Genomic DNA, 22,374 nt, shown 5'->3' on the forward strand with positions numbered 1-22,374 from the left:
AATTATACTTTAAGTTCTAGGGTACATGTGCACAATGTGCAGGTTTGTTACATATGTATACATGTGCCATGTTGGTGTGCTGCACCCATTAACTCTCATGTACATTAGGAATATCTCCTAATGCTATCCCTCCCCTCTCCCCACAATGGGCCCTGGTGTGTGATGCTCCCCTTCCTGTGTCCAGGTGCTCTCATTGTTCAGTTCCCACCTGTGAATGAGAACATGCGGTGTTTGGTTTCTGTTCTTGTGATAGTCTGCTGAGAATGATGGTTTCCAGCTGCATCCATGTCCCTACAAAGGACATGAACTCATCCTTTTTTATGGCTGCATAGTATTCCATGGTGTATATGTGCCATATTTTCTTAATCCAGTCCATCATTGATGGACATTTTAGGAACACTTTTACACTGTTGGTGGGATTGTAAACTAGTTCAACCATTGTGGAAGACAGTGTGGCGATTCCTCAAGGATCTAGAACTAGAAATACCATTTGACCCAGCAATCCCATTACTAGGTATATACCCAAAGGATTAGGAATCATGCTGCTATAAAGACACATGCACAGGTATGTTTATTGCGGCACTAGTCTGTGCTCTTAACCGGTCACTCCAGGCTACTTGTGGCTGCCTCTCCCGCATTGAATGCTCTCTTTGCAGGGTGCCAAGGGCTCCCTGGCTGGTGCCAACCCCCATTTAGAATATCTGGGAACCCCAAGCCCACTGTGGCCACTGGTTCTTTCACTTGGTTGATATAGTACAGAGTTCCAGCTGCACTATCTGACCCAAATCTTCTCTCTGCTTCTCTCAAACTTTGGAACCTCAGACAAGTTAACTTTGTCTCCTGAGGCTTGTTTCTCCACCTCTAACCCAAGGATATCTCTGCTGCTCACTCAGGGTTATAGTGAGAATTAAAGGAGGCTATGGGTGTTTTTACTTGTATTTATTTTTTTTGAGATAGGGTCTTTCTCTGTTGCCCAGGCTAGAGTGCAGTAGCATGATCTTGGCTCACTACAGCCCCTGCCTCCTGGGTTCAAGCAATTCTCATACTTTAGCCTCCCAAGTAGCTGGGACTACAGGCACATGCCACCACACCTGGCTAATTTTTGTATTTTTATTAGAGACAGAGTTTCACCATGTTGGTCAGGCTAGTCTCAAACTCCCGACCTCAGGAGATCCACCCATCTCGGCCTCCCAAAGTGCTGGGATTACAGGTGTGAGCCACCGCACCCAGCCTGCTATTCTGACTTTTCAAGTAGTAATAGCTCCTGTTGATTGGTTGCCGCCTGTGTGCAGGCCCTATCCTAGTACTTCACAGACACCAAGAACCCCTGTAAAGTCTTTCTACCACCCATGGGCTTCACTGCCAATCAGTTCATTACATTTAGTGGCTCAGATGTCATTAGAGATCCAGTTCTAAGATGGATCTAATGACTCTAAGGGGGAATGGCCTATGAATGACATTCTCACTCAAAGCATGGGTGAGAGGTGTAAGAATCCCTGAGACGTGTTTTTGTGCCCCTCACTGGATCCTAGTTAATGCTTCTCAGGCAAGGTAATTGAAAACATTTGTTTTTATCTGCCTGGATTTTTCTCTTTTTCTTTATCTTTCATTTTCCTCCATTCAAGTATGCATGAGGTCTGTTCTTCCTTAGCTCAGAAGTTTATAGCAGGAGGCTTGTGATTGGAGGTTTGTGGCTTAAGCTAAGTGCTGAAAGACCAGAGTCCTGCAGGGTTCAGGTAGGCAAAATGTCAGCAAAACACAGAGGAAACAGGCTGGGTACAAACGTAATAAATAATGGGGGAGGAGTTGGGGCAAACTGATGTATGCGTACTCTATCCGAAGGGACAAGCGATATCAGATCTTATGACTTTCCAAAGATATCTGTGTGAAATGTCCTGGTCTAAAATTTTGGCAATTAATTCAGCTTGATTTTTTAAAGCCAGAGGGAGGCAAACTCACTGCTGGAAAAAAAGCTTACCCTGACAGTTGCAGGCAGTTTTCTGGTACAGCCAAGGAAAATAGGGTTTGAGAGAAGGATCCCCTAAATGAAAAAGAAATTCACTTAGGATGGGGAGAGAAGGATGTCTCTAGGGACTCTTTTTCTTTTGTTTTTATTATTATTTTTTTGAGACACAGTCACACTGTGTCACCCAGGCTGGAGTGTAGTGGTACAATCTTATATTACTGCAACTTCCGCCTCCTGGGTTCAAGTGATTCTCCTTCCTCAGTCTCCCAAGTAGCTGGGATTACAGGCATGCACCACCATGCCCGACTTATTTTTATATTTTTAGTAGAGACGGGGTTTTGCCATGTTGGCCAGGCTTGTCTCGAACTCCCGACCACAGGTGATCCGGTCACCTTGCCCTCCCAAAGGGGTGGGATAACAGATGTGAGCCACTGCTTCTGGCCTCTAGGGACTCTTTGAGCAAAGGGACCTGCATCCTGATGCCAAGACCTGCACCCTGGGGTATGGCAAGACCCTAGGGGGAAAAGCTACTTGGTTCGCGCAGGAGGCTGGCAGCACATGTGGGGCTCCCCTATCCAGAGAAGCTTGTGTCACATATCAGGGTGTCAGGCCCAAAGGACTCATGTGGACTGGACAGTGTCGGGGGTGGGGGTGGTCAGAGGAGAATTGCTTTGGACAAACCACTTATAACCATAGAGAACCTTCCTTAACACCTTAATATTAGGTGACACCCTGGAGTCACTGACGCAACCTTGGGAGATGGAGAGATCCAAAGAAAAGTAGGATTGAATTTCTTCCATTTTGGTAGGAAAGAGCTCAGGATCAAAATTAAGTTGATTTGTGTAAAGTTACTGTGCTCGTTCACTCCCATCTGAGTTTGTGGACTGAGATTCATACTCATGCTTCTGTTTCAGGGAGTGCCACGGCATCTGTCTTCTTCCCCTGAGGGTGGGACTTTGCATGTCTCGAGCAGTTAGCCCCCCTTGTCCCCTGCCAATTAGTGCTTTGTTTCTTCCCATTAGGTGCTGTTGACCTCCTCAGACTCTTGGGGTCCTTCAGCCGTTTGCACAAGATTATCCTTGAAGCACACCAGCCAGGGGCTGTTGACAGGACACTTCTCCCAAAAACTCATGATGGTGGGCTTTGTCTTCTTCTCCTTCTCCTTCCTTCTCTTCTTTCTTTTCCTTCTCCTTCCTTCTCTTCTTTCTTTTCCTTCTCCTTCTGCTGCTTCTTCTCCTCTCTTCCACCTCCTCTTTCTCCTCTTTCTCCTTCTCTTTCTCCTTCTTCTCCTTCTCCTTCTGCTTCTACTCTTCCTCTCCTCCTCCTCCTCCTCCTCCTCCGTCTCCTCCTCCTTCTCCTTCTCCTTCTCCTTCTCCTTCTCCTTCTTCTTCTTCTTCTTCTTCTTCTCTGACGGAATGTCACTCTGTTGCCCAGGCTGGAGTGCAGTGGTGCGGTCTCCACTCACTGCAGCCTCTGCCTCCCGGGCTCAAGCAATTCTCCTGCCTCAGCCTCCTGAGTAGCTGGGACTACAGGCACGTGCCACCACATCCAGCTAATTCTTGTATTTTTAATGGAGATGGGGCTTCATCATGTTGGCCAGAATGATCTTGATCTCCTGACGTCATGATCTGCCCCCCCTACCTCCCAAAGTGCTGGGATTACAGGTGGGAGCCACCACGTTCAGCCCCTACTTCTTTTACAAGACACTCTTTCAGAGGTCTCCATTAAATGACAGTCTCTTGAGGTTATTCTAAAAAGGTTTCAGAATAGAGGATCCAGAAAAGGCTTCCATCATCATGGATTCCATGTCATGTATTGTTGATAACCCATGTTTTTCATTCTCTTTCCATCATTCAGCTATATTTTCAGAATGCCAAACGTACGTTGGGCACAGTGCTAGAGGCTGCAGGCACACGCTGGAATAAGCCTGCTCCCTGCTCTTAGGGTTCTCAGTCTAGTCAGGGAGGCAGAAGAGTCAAGAGAGTGCTGTCGTGTACCGTGGTGAGAGTTGGTGATGGCATGAGTGGGTAGAGGAGGAGGCAACAGGCTGCTCAGGTATAGGAGGATATGGTGAGCTTCGAAAGAAAATAGAAGTTCTCATGCTGACAATGGCATTAACCTGGGTTGGAAGAGTTGGGAATATAAGGATGAGGCCACAGGTGAATGTTTATACTTCCTCATAGAAGAACATGAAGTAAAGCTGTTTGGAGATGCCAAACTACTTAACGTGTGTGGCAGGGACAATGTGTGCTCACCAATCGCCTTTCCCTTTTCCTCTTAGATATATGGTTAGACTATACTTCCCATTCCTCTTCGCAGTTTGGCAGGACCATGTGATTAAGTTCTGGCCAGTGAAATGTGTGCAATCTCCCATACTGTATTTCTCCATCCTTTGGCTTAATGAAGAGAACTCCAAAGACGAAGATGATAGAAACAAAAATTGGATGGAGGCAGGGCCCCTGAATGACTGTGTGGAACAGAGACCCAGAGGACTCTAACGTGAGCTGGAAAAGTTTATTGCTTAGATCACTGTGATTTGGAGATTATTCGTTCCTTCTGGTTTTCTGTCAATGCTGCTACCGAATAAAGTCCAGGGAAGGATGAGAAATTAGAGATTAGACTTAAAAGGAAGATAGGGACTAGGTTATGAAGGGCCGTGTGTACCAGTCTAAGGAGTATGAATGGCCATGGCAGAATTTTTTTTTCTTTTTCTTTTTTTTTTAAGACAATGTCTCACTCTGTTGCCCAGGCTGGATTGTAGTAGTGTGATTAAGGCTCACTATAGCCTTGACCTCCCAGGCTCAAGTGAACCTCCTGCCTCAGCCTCCCAAGTAGCTGGGACCACAGGCATATGCCACCATGCCCAGTTAATTTTTTTAAAAAAATTTAAGAGATGGGTTTCACAGTGTTGCCCAGGCTGGTCTGAAACTCCTGGACTTAAGCAATCTTCCTAGCTTGGCCTCCCAAAATGCTAAGATTATAGATGTGAGCTACCACACTCGGCTGGCCATGGCAGATTCGCAAGCTTGTTTAGGGTAGAGTGGGGATATGAATGGTAGTGATGACAAGGCAGTTAGATTTGGCCACATTTCTCAGAACATTAGCTCTTTTGGGTAGCAGTTATGGACATCTGGTTAAGAGAGCCTTATTGTTGAGAGGCTTAAAACCAGATTCTGTCAGCACCATGATATACAACTTGAGGTCCTCATACCAAGTCAGAGCAAACCAAATCGACAATACTGTCAAGCATCTATTATGGTTTGAAAATTTTGTCAAATTCATTGGATGGTATCCTTGATTACTGACATTCCCACAAGAAAGTCTACCTTCTGATGACCATTAAAACTCTTAACACGCAAAGCAAACCAAACACATTTCAGACACCTTTCAAAGAGGATTCCTGCTTGTCTCTGCCAATGGAGGGGGATTGTGGGGAGCCCCAGTGATTTGTTTGACATACAAAAAGTCTAAAGAAAGGCAGGTAATAACAAATGCTGGCAAGGATGTGGAGAAAAGGGAACTCTTATGCCATGCCCTGTTGGTGGGAATGTAAATTAACACAACTATGGGGAACAGTTTGGAGGTTCCTCAAAAAAACTAAAAATTGAGTTACCATATGATCCAGCAGTCCCACTACTGGGTATGTATCCAAAAGAAAGGAAATCAGGCAATTTAAGAGATATCTGCACTCTCGTGTTTGTTGCAGCACTGTTCACAATAGCCAAAATTTGGAGCAATGTAAGTGTCCATCAGTAGATGAATGGACAAAGAAAATGTGGTACTTATACACAATGGAGAACTATTCAGCCATAAAAAAGAATGAGATTCTGTCATTTACAACAACATGGATGGAAATGGAAGGACTTATGTTAAGTGAAATAAACCAGACACAGAAAGACAAACATCGCATATTCTCCTTACTTTGGGATCTAAAAATCAAAACTCTGAACTCATGAACATAGAGAGTAAAAGGTTGGTTACCAGAAGCTGGGAAGGGTAGTAGGGATTGGGGAATGGTTAATGGGTGCAAAAAAAAAATGGTTCGAAAGAATAAGACCTACTATTTGATAGCACAACAGGGTGACTATAGTCAATAATAACTTAATTATATATTTTAAAATAACAATGTAATTGAATTGTTTGTAACACAAAGGAAAATGCTTGAGGGGATGAATACCCCATTCTTCATGATGTGCTTATTACACATCGCATGCCTGTTTCAAAACATCTCATGTACCCCATAAATATATACAAGTACTATGAACCCATAAAAGTTAGAAATAAAATTCAAAAATTTGAAATATAAAAACAATTAATTAAAAATTAAAGTCTGAGGAAATTGGTGAACTGTTTCTAGCAAAGTTACATAAATGTACACAAGCATCTTGAACATTACAATATAAGTCCAAGGAAAATTTGGATCCTATTGACTCATCAGATATGAGGTGAACTTTGACTTTGGAAGAAACCCTTCCATTTGATACATGGTGCTGGGAAAGATCTAGGATGCTCTGATATTAACAGGGTTTTCTGTGGTTGTATGGACAGCAACAAAGAGGTCAGGCCACGGCATTAACAGTGTTTTCTGTGGTTGTATGGATAGCAACAAAGAGGTCAGGCCAAGGCAGATATTATTCACTTGAGAGAAGCCAGATTAGAGGCAGGTGTGGGGTCATGAGCAAATGTCTGTGTATGACCAGGGCTGGAATTGTTGTCTAATAGGGTGTCCATAGGCCAATGGGTATTTCACTGGTGTCTACAAAGCAGACCACAACTTTGTGCAAAAGAAATGTCACATCACGGGTGTCTGTTTAGTTCAGGATTGTATTTTAGGTGTTTTTTTTTTTCTGATTCAAGAGCTATATTTCCACTACAGAGTAAGAGGTGATATTCATATGGAATTGGCATATGTTGTGTGCTCATGAGGTACCAGTCTCCATGCTAGATGTTTTGCATCATTATCTTGTCTAGTTTTAACCAGAACTCTTTAGAGTAATGTAGTGCTATTTCCATTTCATTTATGTAGATATTGAGGTGCAATGAGACTACGTGATTGCCTAAGGACATCCAGCTTGTGAGTGGTAGGGCCTGGAGGCTGAGTCTGATTTTCCAATTTCAATTTCAAATCCAACATTCTTTCTACTCCAGGCCTTTTTTGTTGTTGTTGTTTTGTTGTGTTTTGAGACAGCGTCTCCTCTGTCTCCCAGGCTGGAGTGCAGTGGCAATCATAGCTCATTTTGGAGCCTCAAACTTTCAGGCTCAAGCAATCCTCCCATCTCAGCCTCCCTAGTAGCTGGTACTACAGGCGCATACCACCGCGCCTGGCTAAGTTCTGATTTTTTGTAGAGACAGGGTTTCTTCACGTTGCCCTGGATAGGTTTTTTGTTTGTTTGTTTAAGGCATTGATTAATTGGTAAATTTCTTCTCAAGAAAGCAGAATGTTTTTGTTTACATATGCTGATAGATATTCTTACCTGCTAGGCATAGTACTGATTCCTAGAAAATTTGTAGTTTCATCCCACACATTTTTGGAGATTGATGTTAAACTATTCTCCTGTCTGTTTTGTTTGTTTGTTTGTTTGTTTGTTTGTTTGTTTTTTGAGATGGAGTCTTTGCTCTGTCACCCAGGCTGGAGTGCAGTGGCACGATCTCGGCTCACTGCAAGCTTCGCTTCCCAGGTTCACGCCATTCTCCTGCCTCAGCCTCCCAAGTAGCTGGGACTACAGGCACCTGCCACCACGCCTGGCTAATTTTTTGTATTTTTTTTTAGTAGAGACGGGGTTTCACTGTGTTAGCCAGGATGGTCTTGATTTCCTGACCTTGTGATCTGCCTGCCTTGATCTCCCAAAGTGCTGGGATTACAGGCGTGAACCACCGTGCCCAGTCTTTGTTTGTTTGTTGTTTGTTTGTTTTTTGAGATAGAGTCTCCCTCTGTCACCCAGGCTGGAGTGCAGTGGCACCATCTCAGCTCACCTCAGCCTCCACCTCCCGGTGGAGCGATTCTCCTCCAAGCGATTCTCCTGCCTCAGTCTCCTGAGTAGCTAGCTGGGATTACAGAGGCGTGCCACCATCCCCGGCTAATTTTTGTATTTTTAGTAGAGACTGGGTTTCACTATGTTGGCCAGGCTGATTTCGAACTCCTGACCTCGTGATCTGCCCACCTCGGCCTCTCAAAGTGCTGGAATTACAGGAATGAGCCGCCGTGCCTGGCCTTTTTCTTTCTCTTTCACTTCCCTTCCATCCCCTTTTCTTTCTTGTTTTATTCTCTCCTCTTTTCCTCTCCTTTTTCTCTTTCCTCCCTTTCCTTCTCTTTCCCATCTCCGCTTTCCCTTTCTTTCTCATCTCTGTATTTAATAATAAAGAAAACACTGAGGGTAACTCACTAAATTCATTTCATGACTCATGAATGGGCTAAACCAAACATCTAAAAATGTGTAGAGAGAAGTTTCCAGAACTTCTATGAGTTTCTCTGGCTCCTGCATTCTCCCAAGGCCTGTTGTTTTGGTCTTCTGTGGGTTGTGTGAGCAACTCTGAATCCTTCCTGTAAGCTGCCCCCACTCCAGTCCTCCATTGTTCTGTGCCTAAACAAGAAGGTCAGCTCACATTACTTGTAACTGAGGAACCTTAGCTATCAACTGACATCCCTTGTCAACCTTTTCTTTCTGCCCCTTACTCCATACTCCCTCAGATTGCAGGCAGATTCATTCAACAGCATTGCCAGTGCTTTTGGCTCCTAGAACAGTAATTAGACTCTGGGATCCTGAGGGCACTTAGTCATTTCCACAAGAAATATGTAAAAAATAGCCAAGCATGGTGGCTCATTCCTGTAGTCCTAGCAACTTGGGAGGTTAAGATGGGAGGATCTGCTTGAGCCTAGGAGTTCAAGGCTGCAGTGAGCTATGGTCATGCCACTGCACTCCAGTGGTGAGTGTTGCATCTACCTAGAGACAGAAAGGCTTTTAAAACATTAGCACAGAAGGAAGCACCATGCTAGCAACAATGCCAGGATGAGTTGCAGGAGGTTAGAAGGTACCATCAATGCTACTGATGGAGAAGGCAGTGCACAGCTAGCAGGCACCTCTCTGGATCTGGTTGATACTGTGTGTCAGGGAGCCAAAGTGGACTCTACTAGATTTCAGGGTAATATGCACTCACCGTATGCCACCTCTTCTTCTGACCAGGGTCGTGACCTAAGGTAACATGAAAAACTTGGAAATGAGATATTTTAAAAATAATATTTTAGCCAGGCATGGTGGGGTGTGTCTGAAGTCCCAGTTGCTTGGGAGGCAGAGGCAGGAGAAGCACTTGTGGCCAGGAGTTTGAGGCCATGAGCTGTGATTGTGCCACTGTACTCCGGCCTGGGCAACGTAGCCACAGTAAGACCTATATCTGAAACAAAACAACACAACAAAACAAAAAAACCCAGGAATGTTTTACAGAATATCGTCATTTGAAAATGCTTTCTCATACATTGTTTTGACATTTCTTTTGCTCTGACCTCTTAACAGTTAAAAAAAAAAACAAAACTGAGACCAGGGAGCTTACAGGGAGATTATACTTAAGGACAAGGCAGCAAAGAATGATGCAAGAACCTGGACAGGCTTTGAGATTTAACAGACAGCCCTTGTTTTCAGTTGTATTGTTCATCACTCATTTATTCTGTTGGCTTCTTATTTGTAAGCTATTATGTGCTAAAAATGACGCTGGGCAGAGTTGGTATCATGGGAACGTGACTTCTGCAGTTACACAGGATTCCACACGTGGGGGGTTCCTGCATGTGCTTTGTTTTGCATGTTTAAAATTGATATATCATAGTTGTACATCGTCTGGGGATACATGTGATATTTTGATACATGCATACAGTGTGTAACAATCAACTTAAGGTGATTAGGGCATCCATGGTTTCAAACGCTTAACTTGTCGTTGTGTTGAGAACATTGCAATTCTTCTCTTCTAGCTATTTTGGAATATACCATTATTCCAAATTATTGTTAACTATACTTTCCCTAATGCACTGTCGAATATTAGAAGTTATTCATTCTATCTAATTTTTTTTTTTTTTTTTGAGGTGGAGTCTCACCCTGTCACCCAGGCTGGAGTGCAGTGGCACCTTCTCGGCTCACTGCAACCCCCATCTCCTGGGTTCAAGAGATTCTCCCATCTCGGCCTCCTAAGTAGTTGGGATTATAGGTGTGCACCACCATGCCCAGCTAATATTTGTATTTTTAGTGGAGACAGGGTTTCACCATATTGGCCAGGCTGGTCTCAAACTCCTGACCTCAAATGATCTGGCTGCCTCAGTCTCCCAAAGTGCTAGAATTACAGACATGAGCCACCACTCCCAGACCATCTAATTGGTTTTTTTCTTTTTTCCTTTTTTTTTTCAGAGACAGAGTCTCGCTCTGTCACCCAGGCTGGAGTGCAATGGCGCAATCTTGGCTCACTGCAACCTCTACCTCCTGGGTTCAAGCAATTCTTCTGCCTCAGCCTCCTGAGTAGCTGGGATTACAGCTGCCCACCACTGTGCCCAGCTAATTTTTGTATTTTCATTAGAGATGGGGTTTCACCATGTTGACCAGGCTGGTCTCGAACTTCTGACCTCAGGTGATCCACCCGCCTTGGCCTCCAAAAGTGCTGGGATTACAGTGTGAGCCACCGTGCCCGGCCTCTAATTGTATTTTTTTTTCTGTTTTTTTCTTTTATTATTTTACTTTAAGTTCTAGGGTACATGTGCACAACGTGCAGGTTTGTTACAAATGTATGCATGTGCCACGTTGGTGTGCTGCACCCGTTAACTCGTCATTTACATTGTGAATGAAGCAGGAAACCATCATTCTATGTGTATTTTTATACCCATTAAACAATTTCTCGTCTTGCCCCTCCCAACACACATCACCCTTCCCAGCCTCTAGTAACCACCGTTCTACTCTCCACCTCCACAAAATCCACTTTTTTGTCTCGAACATATGCGTGAGAACACGCAATATTTGTTTTTCTGTGTCTGGCTTATTTCAGTTAACATGATGACCTGCAGTTCCATCCATGTTGCTGCAAGTGACAAGATATCATTTCCTCTTTAAGGATGAATAATACTCCATTGTGTGTATGTACCACATTTACTTTATCCATTCATCTGTTGATGGACACTTGCATGAATTTTACATCTTGACTGTTGTGAACAGTGCTACGATAAACATGGGAGTACATCTATCTCTCAGAAGGTCCCAGGCTTGATTTAATGATCTACTGTTACCATCTTGAAATTCTTAATAATTGTTAGACAAGAAACCCTGCATTTCCACTGGGCATGGTGGCTCATGCCTGTAATTCTAGCATTTTGGAAGGCCAAAGCTGGAGGATCGCTTGATCCCAGGAGTTCAAGACAAGCCTGAGCAACATAGTGAGACCCCATCTCTATTAGAAATAAAAAATAGCAACGCATAGTGTGGCTTATGCCTGTAGACCCAGCTACTTGGGAGGCTGAGATGGGAGGATCTACTTGAGACTAAGAGTTCAAGGCTGCAGTGAGCTATGATCATGCCACTGCACTCCAGCCTGGGTGTCAAACAAGACCCTTTCTCAAAAAAAGCAAAACAAAACAAGAAAACAACCCTGAAACCCTGTATTTTCATCTTGCATTGAGGCCGACAAATTATGTAGCTGGTCCTGATGCCTGATGCTAGGTATAGAATCCAGAGCTGAGCAAAAACCAGCCATGGTCCTTGCCCTAGCATAGAGTATAGTATAGGAGGTCGATGACCTGGGACAACTCACTTTCTGATTCTCGGTTTTCTCATCTGTAAAATGGAGATAGTCATTCCAACTTCAAAAAGCTGCTGTGAGCACTGGAGATGATTGTGTAAAGTGTCCAGCCTGGGCTGGCATGATGTGCTCAGTGGGCTTGGGACAGAGTCCCCATTTCCCTGGTCTCTCAAGGGATGTCAAAGCTGGTATTTTTCCTGCTACCTCGCTCTTATTGACCCACCTAAATACTCTTCCATCTCTTACACATTTGGTGTCTTTTGGGGACTGACCTCTTTGTTAGAAGCCTTTGTCTTCCACTCTACAGTTGAGCACACCCAGGATCCCAAAACCTGCCAAGGCTTTCCCACTGGGAGACTAGCATTCCTCCAGTGCCTTGGATTTGCCATGGCAGTGCCCTAATAGAGCCAAGGCTGATTCTTCAGGCTGGTTGAAGCCCTGGAGGCCCCCATAAACCTGAGTGTCATGGACAGATGGCAGCTTCTGATTCATAGCATCTGTTGGTGTCAAATGTTAGGAAGAGCACAGCCAATTGATTATCAGAGCATCCTTGTTGAACAAGGCTCTGGTCACTGCTGGAAACCAAACCAGAGCTGTTGGTAGCACCAGGCATTTTTCAAGGAAACACAAGCAATTTAAGATAATCCATGGGTGGAATTTTCATCCCGGGCTCCTCAGTTTCCCTGAAGAACTGTGTGCAGTTGCCAAATGATAGTGAAATAAACAGTTTGTGATTTCCTTTGAGAAACAAATGCCTTGTGATGGGAGTTAGAGTGAGTCTGTCATAATATGTAAGAGAAGAGGGACAGTGTGATTCAAAAGCAAGAGCATGGATTTTTGAAGTCAGAAAATCTGGGCTCAAGTCCCATCCTTGAGTTTTAGTAGCTGTGTGTCATTAGACAAGTTACTTGCCCTCTCTGAGCCTAAAGATCCCTAGCTATAAAATAGAAATAATACTAGTTACCTTCCAACACTGTATGTAAAGGAAATAGTACTGACAATATCATGGAACTCTAATCATCAACACTCCTTTCCTTTCCTGTTCTGTTTTGGGTATCCACTGGCTGAAAGACTTTGAGGTAGATTCTGAAAACAAAGCTAAGAGGCTACTTTGTGTGGGTCATGCTTATGCCAGTTTCCTGATGGCCCATTTCCATGGGCAATTGGCACTGTTATTATATCAGTACTTGTCACTCTAACATGATACAGGTTGACCTCCAGCTCAGCAGCTCTCTGGCCGAGTGCTAGCTCACCCTGGGGATGCTCAGATCTCAGCACTGACACGTGTCTTCATGGTGAAGACAGATGATGGTGTGCCTAAAGGTAGACAGTTGTTTCTCTGCTTGAGCTCTTTTGACTATGCAGATCGTGTTATCCAAGGCCAACATTACTGCCTCCTAACAGGTCTCTTGATGATAATCCAGAATTGTCATCTTCAATCCACTCTACCTTATTCTCTTTTTCGTTCTCTGTCTCATCATTCATATATTCATTCTCTGAATGAGGATTGTAGCTATCACTGGGAATACAATGGTAGACAAGACTGGAAGCAGCCCTGCCTTCAGGGAGCACCTAATCCAGAGGAGGAGACACAGTGGCTGAGGAGTGCAGCTGCAGGCTGTGGGTGCTGGAGGAAAGCAGGTGCGCACCAGGCTGAGGGCGGGAGAAAGTGTCAGAAAAGGTGCGCTTCGAGAGTAAGAATTGACAAGTAGCCACCCAGTGTACCTGTGTTTCTTCTGGCTTCTGAGGGTCTTCCTGTTTAGAATGTGAGTGACTGTGTCTTGTGTCATCATTCTGTCTATGTTTATCTCTTCAAGTAGACTAAGAATCCTATCAGAGCAGGAACTGCATCTTCTTCAAGTAGCTATCCCTCCATGCTAATGTTAAATGATTAGGAATCAATCAATCAGTGAATTAGTTAAGTAGTTGAAATGAGCATAGTGTGATTTTGGGTGAAGTCTCCATAGCGAATAAATATCCCTGTGGTACTTAGGGGAAGGATTCATGCACACACTTCTTGTACTGAATTTGTACTTCTTGTACTTACATTTTTTTGCTAGTGCCAATTCAGGCAAAGCATTTTTTTTTAGCTTCTTAATTGTAGTGAGCTGAAACTAACAGCAACAAAAAAGCAACACAAATAATAACTACTATCTAGTGAGAAGTTACTATATATCAGGGATTGTACCAAGTCCTTCTCATGTTTACGCATTTAATTCGCAGACTGTCTTTATGATATAGTGACAATTATTTTCACGCCAATTTTACAGGAGGGGGAACTGAGACATGGAGAGGTTCAGTTGTCCGTAAGAACTGACGTGGAGAGGTTCAGTTGTCCTCATAACAAGTAAGTTTCAGAGCCGAGGTTTGAACTAATGCGGTCTCCCTCCCGCATCAGAATTCTGGACCTCGGCAGTGGATTATCTCACTTCCTGCACCCGGTCAAGGGTTAACTCTTGCTTTGTGCCAGGAGAACTGGCAGATTTCTGGCAGTGTGTATTCATCCCTTTGCAACCTTGGCACAGATTCCCATTCCCTCCTGCTGACAGGTCTCTCTTAAAAGAAAGTCATTTTTGACAGAGACATGCATGGAAAGGTCCAGTTTATATGAGTTTGGTCAAGGAATTTCCAGCCCTATTGACAACTGAGTTGTAGCTTGCAGGGCCTCACTATTACTCAGGAAAAAGGCTGTGACCGAGTGGTTTCTGTCCTCTCTGTCGGCCAGCATTTTGCAATGTTGGTAGGGCCGGGCATGATAACGAGGACTCCAGTTGTTGTGCATATTTCTGAAGACACACGATTCTGACATCTGTAACCCTGCAGTCAGTCAAGGTTTGTACCAGCGTTGTAATCTGTTTCAGGGCTGCCAAATAGTTCTTTTGAAAAACTTATTGGCAGCTCACTCATTTTCTGCTGTTGTGTTTTGGACAAGTGTTTCCCAAAACTATTTCCTAACAGCACCAAGGGGTTGGGGGAGAAAAGAAAATAGAACAGGACAGTGGAATTTACTGGGGAGGAAAAACACAAAGTGAAACCACCACCACCATTTACCAGCATCACTCCTAAGCCTGGACTGTGGCTCTGGGCTCTTCATAATTTGAAATCAGAGCTTCTGAGCAGGTGGCCTTTCTCTGGCAAAGGCGATCTCTGTTTTTATTTAGGTTCAGGGAGGGGGGTTTCTCTTCACCCCTTTGGAATTTTTCAGCTGGCAATGGTAACTTCCAGGAAAGAAAGTTGCAGGCAGTAGATGATTGGAAAATACCCAGTCATAGAAGAGGCCAGATGCAAAGATGTTGATGACCTGTGGGTTTCAAGGGCAGGAACTCCTTGTTCTGCATGGTGACTGGTGTCGTCACGTGTGTCCAGCTCAGGCCTGCTGACAGAGCCCGCTGCTCATACCGTCTTGAGTTGAATTGAACAGACTGGCCCAGAGGCCACTGGAAGCACAGCTCCTAAAAAATCCCAACAGTGATTTTTGGCCCTTTCCCAACATCCAGGGATTCAGATTGGAGTTAGGTCAGGGTTGTGAGCATCCACGGCTCTCCAGGACATTGTCCTTCCTTTTGGGGTTTTGGAATACACATGGATATATTTAACTAGATATATTACATATATTTTAAAGATACATACTTAGTATATGTATTTAACATAGATATTTCTAGAATATGCATATTCTGAATATATGAAACATCTAAGCTTGACATTATTTGTACATAAAGTAAGTGTAATATTTACATTTATCACTTTAAATTTTATACATAGAGTGGTTATTTCTCAAGATATCTATATATCTATGTATTTCTAGCCTCTAAATATATTTATATGTCTTTATATCTATATACAGCGAAGATGATTCATATAAATATGTATATACACACATGTACACACACAGTGTGTGTGTGTGTGTGTATATATATATAGAGAGATATTTCTCCTTTTCCAGTTACCTGCACACACACACACACAGATACACACAGACACACATAAGCACCTTGTATATAGGGTTTCCTCTTTCTTAAGCTGCCATACCTCAGCAGTCATTGGCCACCCCTACATGACTGTCAGGGCCAGCAAAGCTGCATCCCCTTGGAAAGGCAGAAGAAATTCACCGTCCCCTTGTAAAATCTCTCACTTGCCTTGCACTTGGGGGATGTCAAAAGTGATCCCTCTCTGCCAGCTCCTCACTTTCCATACCCCCTTGACTCTTACATATTTACCGCCTTGTTCTTTCCTTCTTTTTTTCTTTACAATTTTTCAACTGGGCCTTTATTTTCATCAAATGAGCATTTTAATGCGTAGTTCAAGGGAAATTCAGTCCGTATGTTTCAGATTCATTTACAGTTAAATCATCAGAAGTAGTTTTGCAATCACAATTTGGCAGCCAGGAGATCTTGGAGGCTTTTTTTTTTTTTTTTTTTTTCCAGGCCCTTTGACTTGGAGTCAAGATGTGCTGTACAGTTTGGTGCTGAGTGCTCTGGACGCCCCAGCAGGGCCGGAGAAAATCTGCAGAGGCAGCAGCAGCTGGTAGGTGGAGCAGGGGTTTGGGCCTGCAGACTGGGCTTGCTTCTTTACCATGTGCTCAAAGGCCACTTATCTGGAATGAACTCCGCATCATCACCCTGGGCTTGGCTTCTCCATCTACAGTGTAGGTAAGGTGTTACCTACACTTATGAACGTCTTCGTGCTTCATTCCTTTTATCTTGAAAATAGGGATAACAGTAATAGGCTATGAAGGATGCGTAAGCTATTTAGGGAAAATGCTTAGTATTTGGCCTTGTAAGAGTTTCATATGGCTGGGTATGGTGGCTCACGCCTCTAATCCCAGCATTTTGGGAGGCCAAGGTGGGGAGGGTTGTTTGAGCACAGGAGTTCGAGACAGGCTGGGGAACATCGTGAGACTCCCATCTCTGCAAAAAATTAAAAAATTAGCTAAGCATGGTGGCATGCACCTGTGGTCCCAACTACTTGGAAGGCTGAGGTAGGAGGATCTCTTGAGCCCAGAAAGTAGAGGCTATAGTGAGACCTGTTTGCACCACTGCACTCCAGCCGGGGTGACAGAGCAAGACCCCGTCTCAAAAAAGAAAAAAAAAAGAGTTCAATAACTCAATGACAGTTACTATTGTTCACATTCCTGCCAGTTGGGTAGAAAATTGTCAATGTTGAGGACACCTTCTATGTGCCAGGTGCTGTACTAGCTGCTTTTAACTTAGTTCTAATGAGACTCTCACCTTGTCTCCTACCTCCACCTCTTACCTTGCTGAGTGTCTTTTCTTCTCTGCATGAGTCTCTCTTCTCTTGACTTTCCTGACTGGCTGCAAGTTCACAGGGCTCTGCTACAGGTCTCCTCTTTTCTGTTTCCATACACTCTCCTTAGGCAGATGCATCTCTTTCTATAGCTTTAACAACTTCTATGCTGTATTTTCAGCCTCAACTTCTTCCCTGAGGTTAGACCCATACATTCATATTCACTTGGACGTTGCCAGGGGCCTTTAACTCAATAGACCTCAAGCAACATGCTTGATCTCTTTGTTGTCCTCCCTACCTCCTCTGTCTCCAACAAAAGGTCTCGTGCACTCGATTCCTTGCCCTGGCTAATGCTATCACCACGCACCTAGTTACCTAATCCTGGGCACCCATCTTGATGACTCTTTCTGTTTAACCACCAGTCTAATAAATGACCAAGTCCTGTTGATTTTATGGATTTCAGGCTTTTTGAATTTGCCCCTTCCTCCCAGTTTCCACAGTTCAGCAGCTCAGGCTCTGGCAGTTCTCCCAAGGGCAGCAGTCACAGCCCCACTCTTATCTCCTGGCTTCCAGCGTTGCCTCCTTGGAAGTGTGTCTTCCACTTGCAACTGGGTGAGCTTCTGAGACAGGTTAGAATTTGCCTCTGGCTGCAAACTGTTTAAAGAATTAACAACCAAACTCCTGACTTTGACATTGAATGCTTGCTGCTGCCTATCCCTAAGTTACTGACCCACATTCATCCTTGGTCTCATCTCTTGCCATTAATTAAAACATAACAGCCTGGTAATCCCTGAGTGGGTCCTGAAGCCACTTTCTGAATGATTGTACTGGGGTGACATTCCAGATCTACTTGCTGTATGATAAACTCAGGACATAGGGAAGATAATGGAGTAAGGGTGCCTCGCTGTGCTACCTCCAGCAGACCCACATCATGCCTGCCTGCCAAGCAGAGCTCTGCAGACCAACTGCAACCCAGCTTCTGCAAGGGAGCAGAAGCACAAGTCAAAGGAAGAATGATGGTACTCTCTGGGGATAACTTGTGACACTTCAGTATTTGTTGAAGGACAGGAGCTGGCTCTGGGCAGCTGAGACAGGCCTTTTGACCTGCTCTTCCCTCATCACCAGGACTGGAGCAGAAGAGAAGTATCCTTGAGTCTCAGCAGGGCTCGTGGGTAGTCAGTGGGGTGACTGTGAATTTGTAGTGGGTGGCTGACCTGCAGAGACGGATATCAGCTCTCTGCTTTCTTTCAGCCAGGACCAGGCACCCCACTCTGCTCACTCCACATTTTTATGCCAAGAGGAGAGAGATTGAGATTGACCATGGTCAAGTGCCTTCCATGAGCCTAGCTCCATGACAATGGCACATGAGTGTAACCAGAACCCAGAATGTTCTCATAGAAAGTGGTGGTGACCTGGCTGACATGGTGGTACATGGCTGTAATCCTAGCACTTTGACGGGCTGAGGCAGGAGGATCCCTCGAGCTCAGAAGTTTGAGACCAGCCTGGGCAACATGGCAAAACCCCATCTCTATAAAAATTAAAAAATTAGCTGAGTGTGGTGGTCCATGGCTGTAGTCCTAGCTACTCAGGAGGCTGAGATGGGAGGATTGTTTGGGCCCAGGAGGTTGAGGCTATAGTGAGCTGAGGTCATGCCACTGTACTCCATCCAGCCTGGGCAACAGAGCAAGCCTCTGTCAAAAAAAAAAAAAAAAAAAAAAAAAAGGAAAGGAAGAAAAGGAAGGAAGGAAGGAAGAAAGGAAGGAAGAAAGGAAGGAAGGAAGGAAGGAAGGCAGGAAAAGAGAGAAGAATGTTGTGGTCCATGTCACCTACTTCAGAATGTAGAACAAAGAAGGATTAGAGTTTCTGACTGCTACAAAGCTCCTCTGCAATTTCTTCTAGAAGATGCTCCCAGGAAAGTCATACATGTTAGTTGACCAGGGAAAACCAAGCTGGGTGGACAGGAAAGCCCTGGAGTGAAATAACCTGAATGTCTTTTTCTGTCTCCAGGGGCAGTTGGCTTGCTCTGGTTGCCCACTCAGCTTTTCCCCTGGACTCCAGAGGCCTGGTACATGCACAACTCCAAGAGAGTGCAAACCAAGTAAAATTGATGTCTGTATAAACTACTGAAGAACCACAGAGAGGGAGAGATGAATTCTACCTGGGTTGGGGCAAGGATTGGAGACGAAAGGGACGTTTACATCGGGTTATGAAAGAGGAATAGGAGTTTTATAGGCAGAAAATAGGGAAAAGCATTCTCTGCAAAGACAAAAACATGTGGAAAATCATGTTTAAAAGCTAGTAAATGGGCTCATCCTAAGGGAAGAGTGGGGAAGATGAAGCTAGAAAGAGCCCCGCAGGACTGAGAAGACTGGGTACTCTCCTTATCATGCCAAAAGGTGCTACACTGGTGGAATAAATTTTCCTGCAGCAGTTTCAAGTTGATTCGAACCCTGGCCTTTTCACCCTGGGCCCTATGCCCTTTTATTTTCTGTCTTCCTCTCGCCCTCAGAGTAATTTCAAATAGTTCTCATCTAAGTGAGTAAACAGCTCCAATTCAGGCACCCTTCCAAGGAAACGAAAAACACAAAACACAACAGAAACCTGGGGATTTTACTACTCGGAGCGGTGAGGGAAGAGGCATGCCCAGGCAGGAACCCAGCTCCAGACAGCCTGGGTGGGACAAGAGGGCTGATCAGAGACGCTGGGATTCCCACTTGGGAGACCAGCCCTAGGGCTCTCCCTGCATTTCTTCTCTTTTTCAGGGGAAAAAGAATCTCAGAGCAAATATTTGTCATGAAAAGGAAATTTTGGCCAGCCTCAGAAATCACAGATAATTAAGAGATATGATTTATCATTGGTGATGTTTCCCCGTCATGGCCAGAGTATGAGTAAGTGTTTTTCAAGCTGCCTGGCCTTAAACTGAGCGACGGCTGCTGGGGAGAGCTCTTCTCGCACGTCAGGGGCCTTGCTCTGTCGTCGCTGGGCAGGGGCTGGGCAGAGGCCTCTGGGTCTTCCCAGTAACTGTTTCCTGGGCTGTGAGCCCTGCCTGCTGAGGGAGGATGGCCTGGCAGAATGGAGGGAACGCTGGCTTTGAAACAAGGCAAACCTAGGCGGGATTCCTTCCTCTGTCATGGCCTCCAGCAACTTCCTTAGCTTCTCTGAGCCTGTTTCCTTTTTTGTGGAGTTAACACAGAGGTTCTCAAATGAAGCAGTTTTGTCCACCACCCCGGGGGACACTTAGCAATGTCTGGAGACATTTTTGATTGTCACACTGGGAGTAAGGGTACTGGTGGTATCTGGTGGGTCAGGGCCAGGGATGCTGCCACACGTCCTGCAGAGCATAGCACAACCCTCCACAACGGAGACCTGTCCGGCTTTGATTGTCACTAGGGGTGAGGTTAAGAAAGCCTGAGTCAAAGCAATGACACAGACCGCAGAGTTGCTGAGAGGATCAAGTGAGATCATCTATCTGTACTGCCTGACACAGAGTGGGCCCCAGATAAATGGGATAAATGGAAGTTTAAAAAGTGGATGCTAAAGTCATTTCTCCAAAAGGTTATAAGGCCACCAGTCTGGAGTAGTTCTGAAGGAGAGATGCCAGCTGGGAAGAGAAGAAGGCTAACCAGACCTACTCTCTCTAAAGATTCTCCCTCCCACCCTCCCTTTCTTCCTTCTTTCCCTTCCTCCTCCTTCAAATGTTTACTGAGCACGAATTAGCAGCCAGAAATGGAATATAGTAGGGAATAGAACAAAAACATTGCTGTCCTCATAGAACTTTCATCCTAGTGAATTTCCCACAAAGGAAAAATATAAATTATGACATGCCAAATGGCAAAAAATATATTTTTAATCCTATGAAAAAATAAAGCATGGTAAGGGGCATAGACGGGGGTGCTGGGGTGTATGTGTGTAATCGCAGTAGGTGGGAGCAGGCCTTTGAGCAGAGGACCGGAGGACATGCAGGCGGGAGTCCACCAGAGTCAGCGTCCTGCTCAGATCCCGGAGCTGTGCTCCTTGTCCAGAGGGCAGCTCCCAGCCTTTCTCAGATGGTCGGGCTGCTCTTGGCCAGGGTTGAGCAGTCCTGGGCCAGCTCCTTTAGTGTGGAGCCTTTCAGGGAGCACGGGGGAGATCAGCTCTGCCTATTGGCCCGCCCTGAGTTGGCCACAAGGGTGTTTGCAAAAGGAAGGGTGGGGGATTTTGCCGATTAGGGTCGATGTGCTCAGGCCCTGGCTTGAAGGAAACCTGGCTGGGTGCCCAGGGGGTGAGCTGCTGGCTTTTGGTCTGCCTGAAGGGGCCTGGGGCTATTTGTACTCCACCCCAGGTCCTGGCAGCTGACTCAGGGCTGCCTGCCATAGCAGAGGCAAGGACAGCTTCCAACTTCAGGAGGAGTGTGTCTGCAAGTGGGGCCTTGGCCATGGTGGGTGGGGGGAGTGAGAACATTAAAAAAAAAGAAAAGATGCCACCTGTAACTACCTTCTTCTCAGGTCCTCAGGGCTTTTCCCCACTGTGCCTCCTTGAATGCCTAGGAGAGATAGTAAGGAAGTAGGATCGATAGGACTGGGTGTCTGTAGGGTGAAGAGATGCAGGGGCTTGAAGCCAGAGAGATGGGGGAGGTCACAGCTCTCTCCACTTTATTGTCACTTGTTTCCATTTAGCAAAAGTCTTCGCTGAGAAGCCCCGCATGGCCAGCACGGGACTAGACAGTGGCATCTGTCTTGTTCCCAGGGGCACCCTGCATGCCTAGTACAGAGCTCTATAGACAGTGGGGGTACAATGAGTACTTGGAGAATAAATATTCGGGGCATGTGGATTATCTGGAAGAGAAAAGACAAATGGCAGGCCACCATCGTCTGGGTCACTTGGGTTGGGTAGCTAAGATTACACATAAGATGAGAGTTTGCAGAGGTGACTCGGAGAGTAGGAGAGGGAGGACTGAGGCAGGTGGAGAAAGATCTGGAGGCAGCTCTAGGAAGTGGGGAGGGTGCCTTTTCCTGGAGCCGTTGCAACCGATGGTTAGGCTAGATATTTAGGGCAGAGCCATCACCAAAATGAGGAGACGGGGGAAGACATGAAGGCTTTCAGAGTAGGGAGTGAATGAAGACAGAAGGACTGTTCCTGGCTCCACGCCTCTCCTCATAGTGTTCCCCTTGTTTAGGGATCCCGCCCATCTCCATTCTGCCAATTCTTGGATTCACGCAGTCTCAAGCTTTGGAGGAATCTTTTTTTTTTTTTGAAGACAGTGTCTCACTTTGTAGCCCATGCTCGAGTGCAGTGGGGTGATCTCGGCTCACTGCAACCTCTGCCTCCCAGGTTCAAGTGATTCTCGTGTCTCAGCCTCCCAAGAAGCTGGGATTATAGGTGCCTGCCACCACATCTGGCTAATTTTTTGTATATATATATAT

Source organism: Colobus angolensis, unplaced genomic scaffold (genome assembly GCF_000951035.1).
Source record: "Colobus angolensis palliatus isolate OR3802 unplaced genomic scaffold, Cang.pa_1.0 Scaffold276, whole genome shotgun sequence".
Classification (NCBI taxonomy): domain Eukaryota; kingdom Metazoa; phylum Chordata; class Mammalia; order Primates; family Cercopithecidae; genus Colobus; species Colobus angolensis.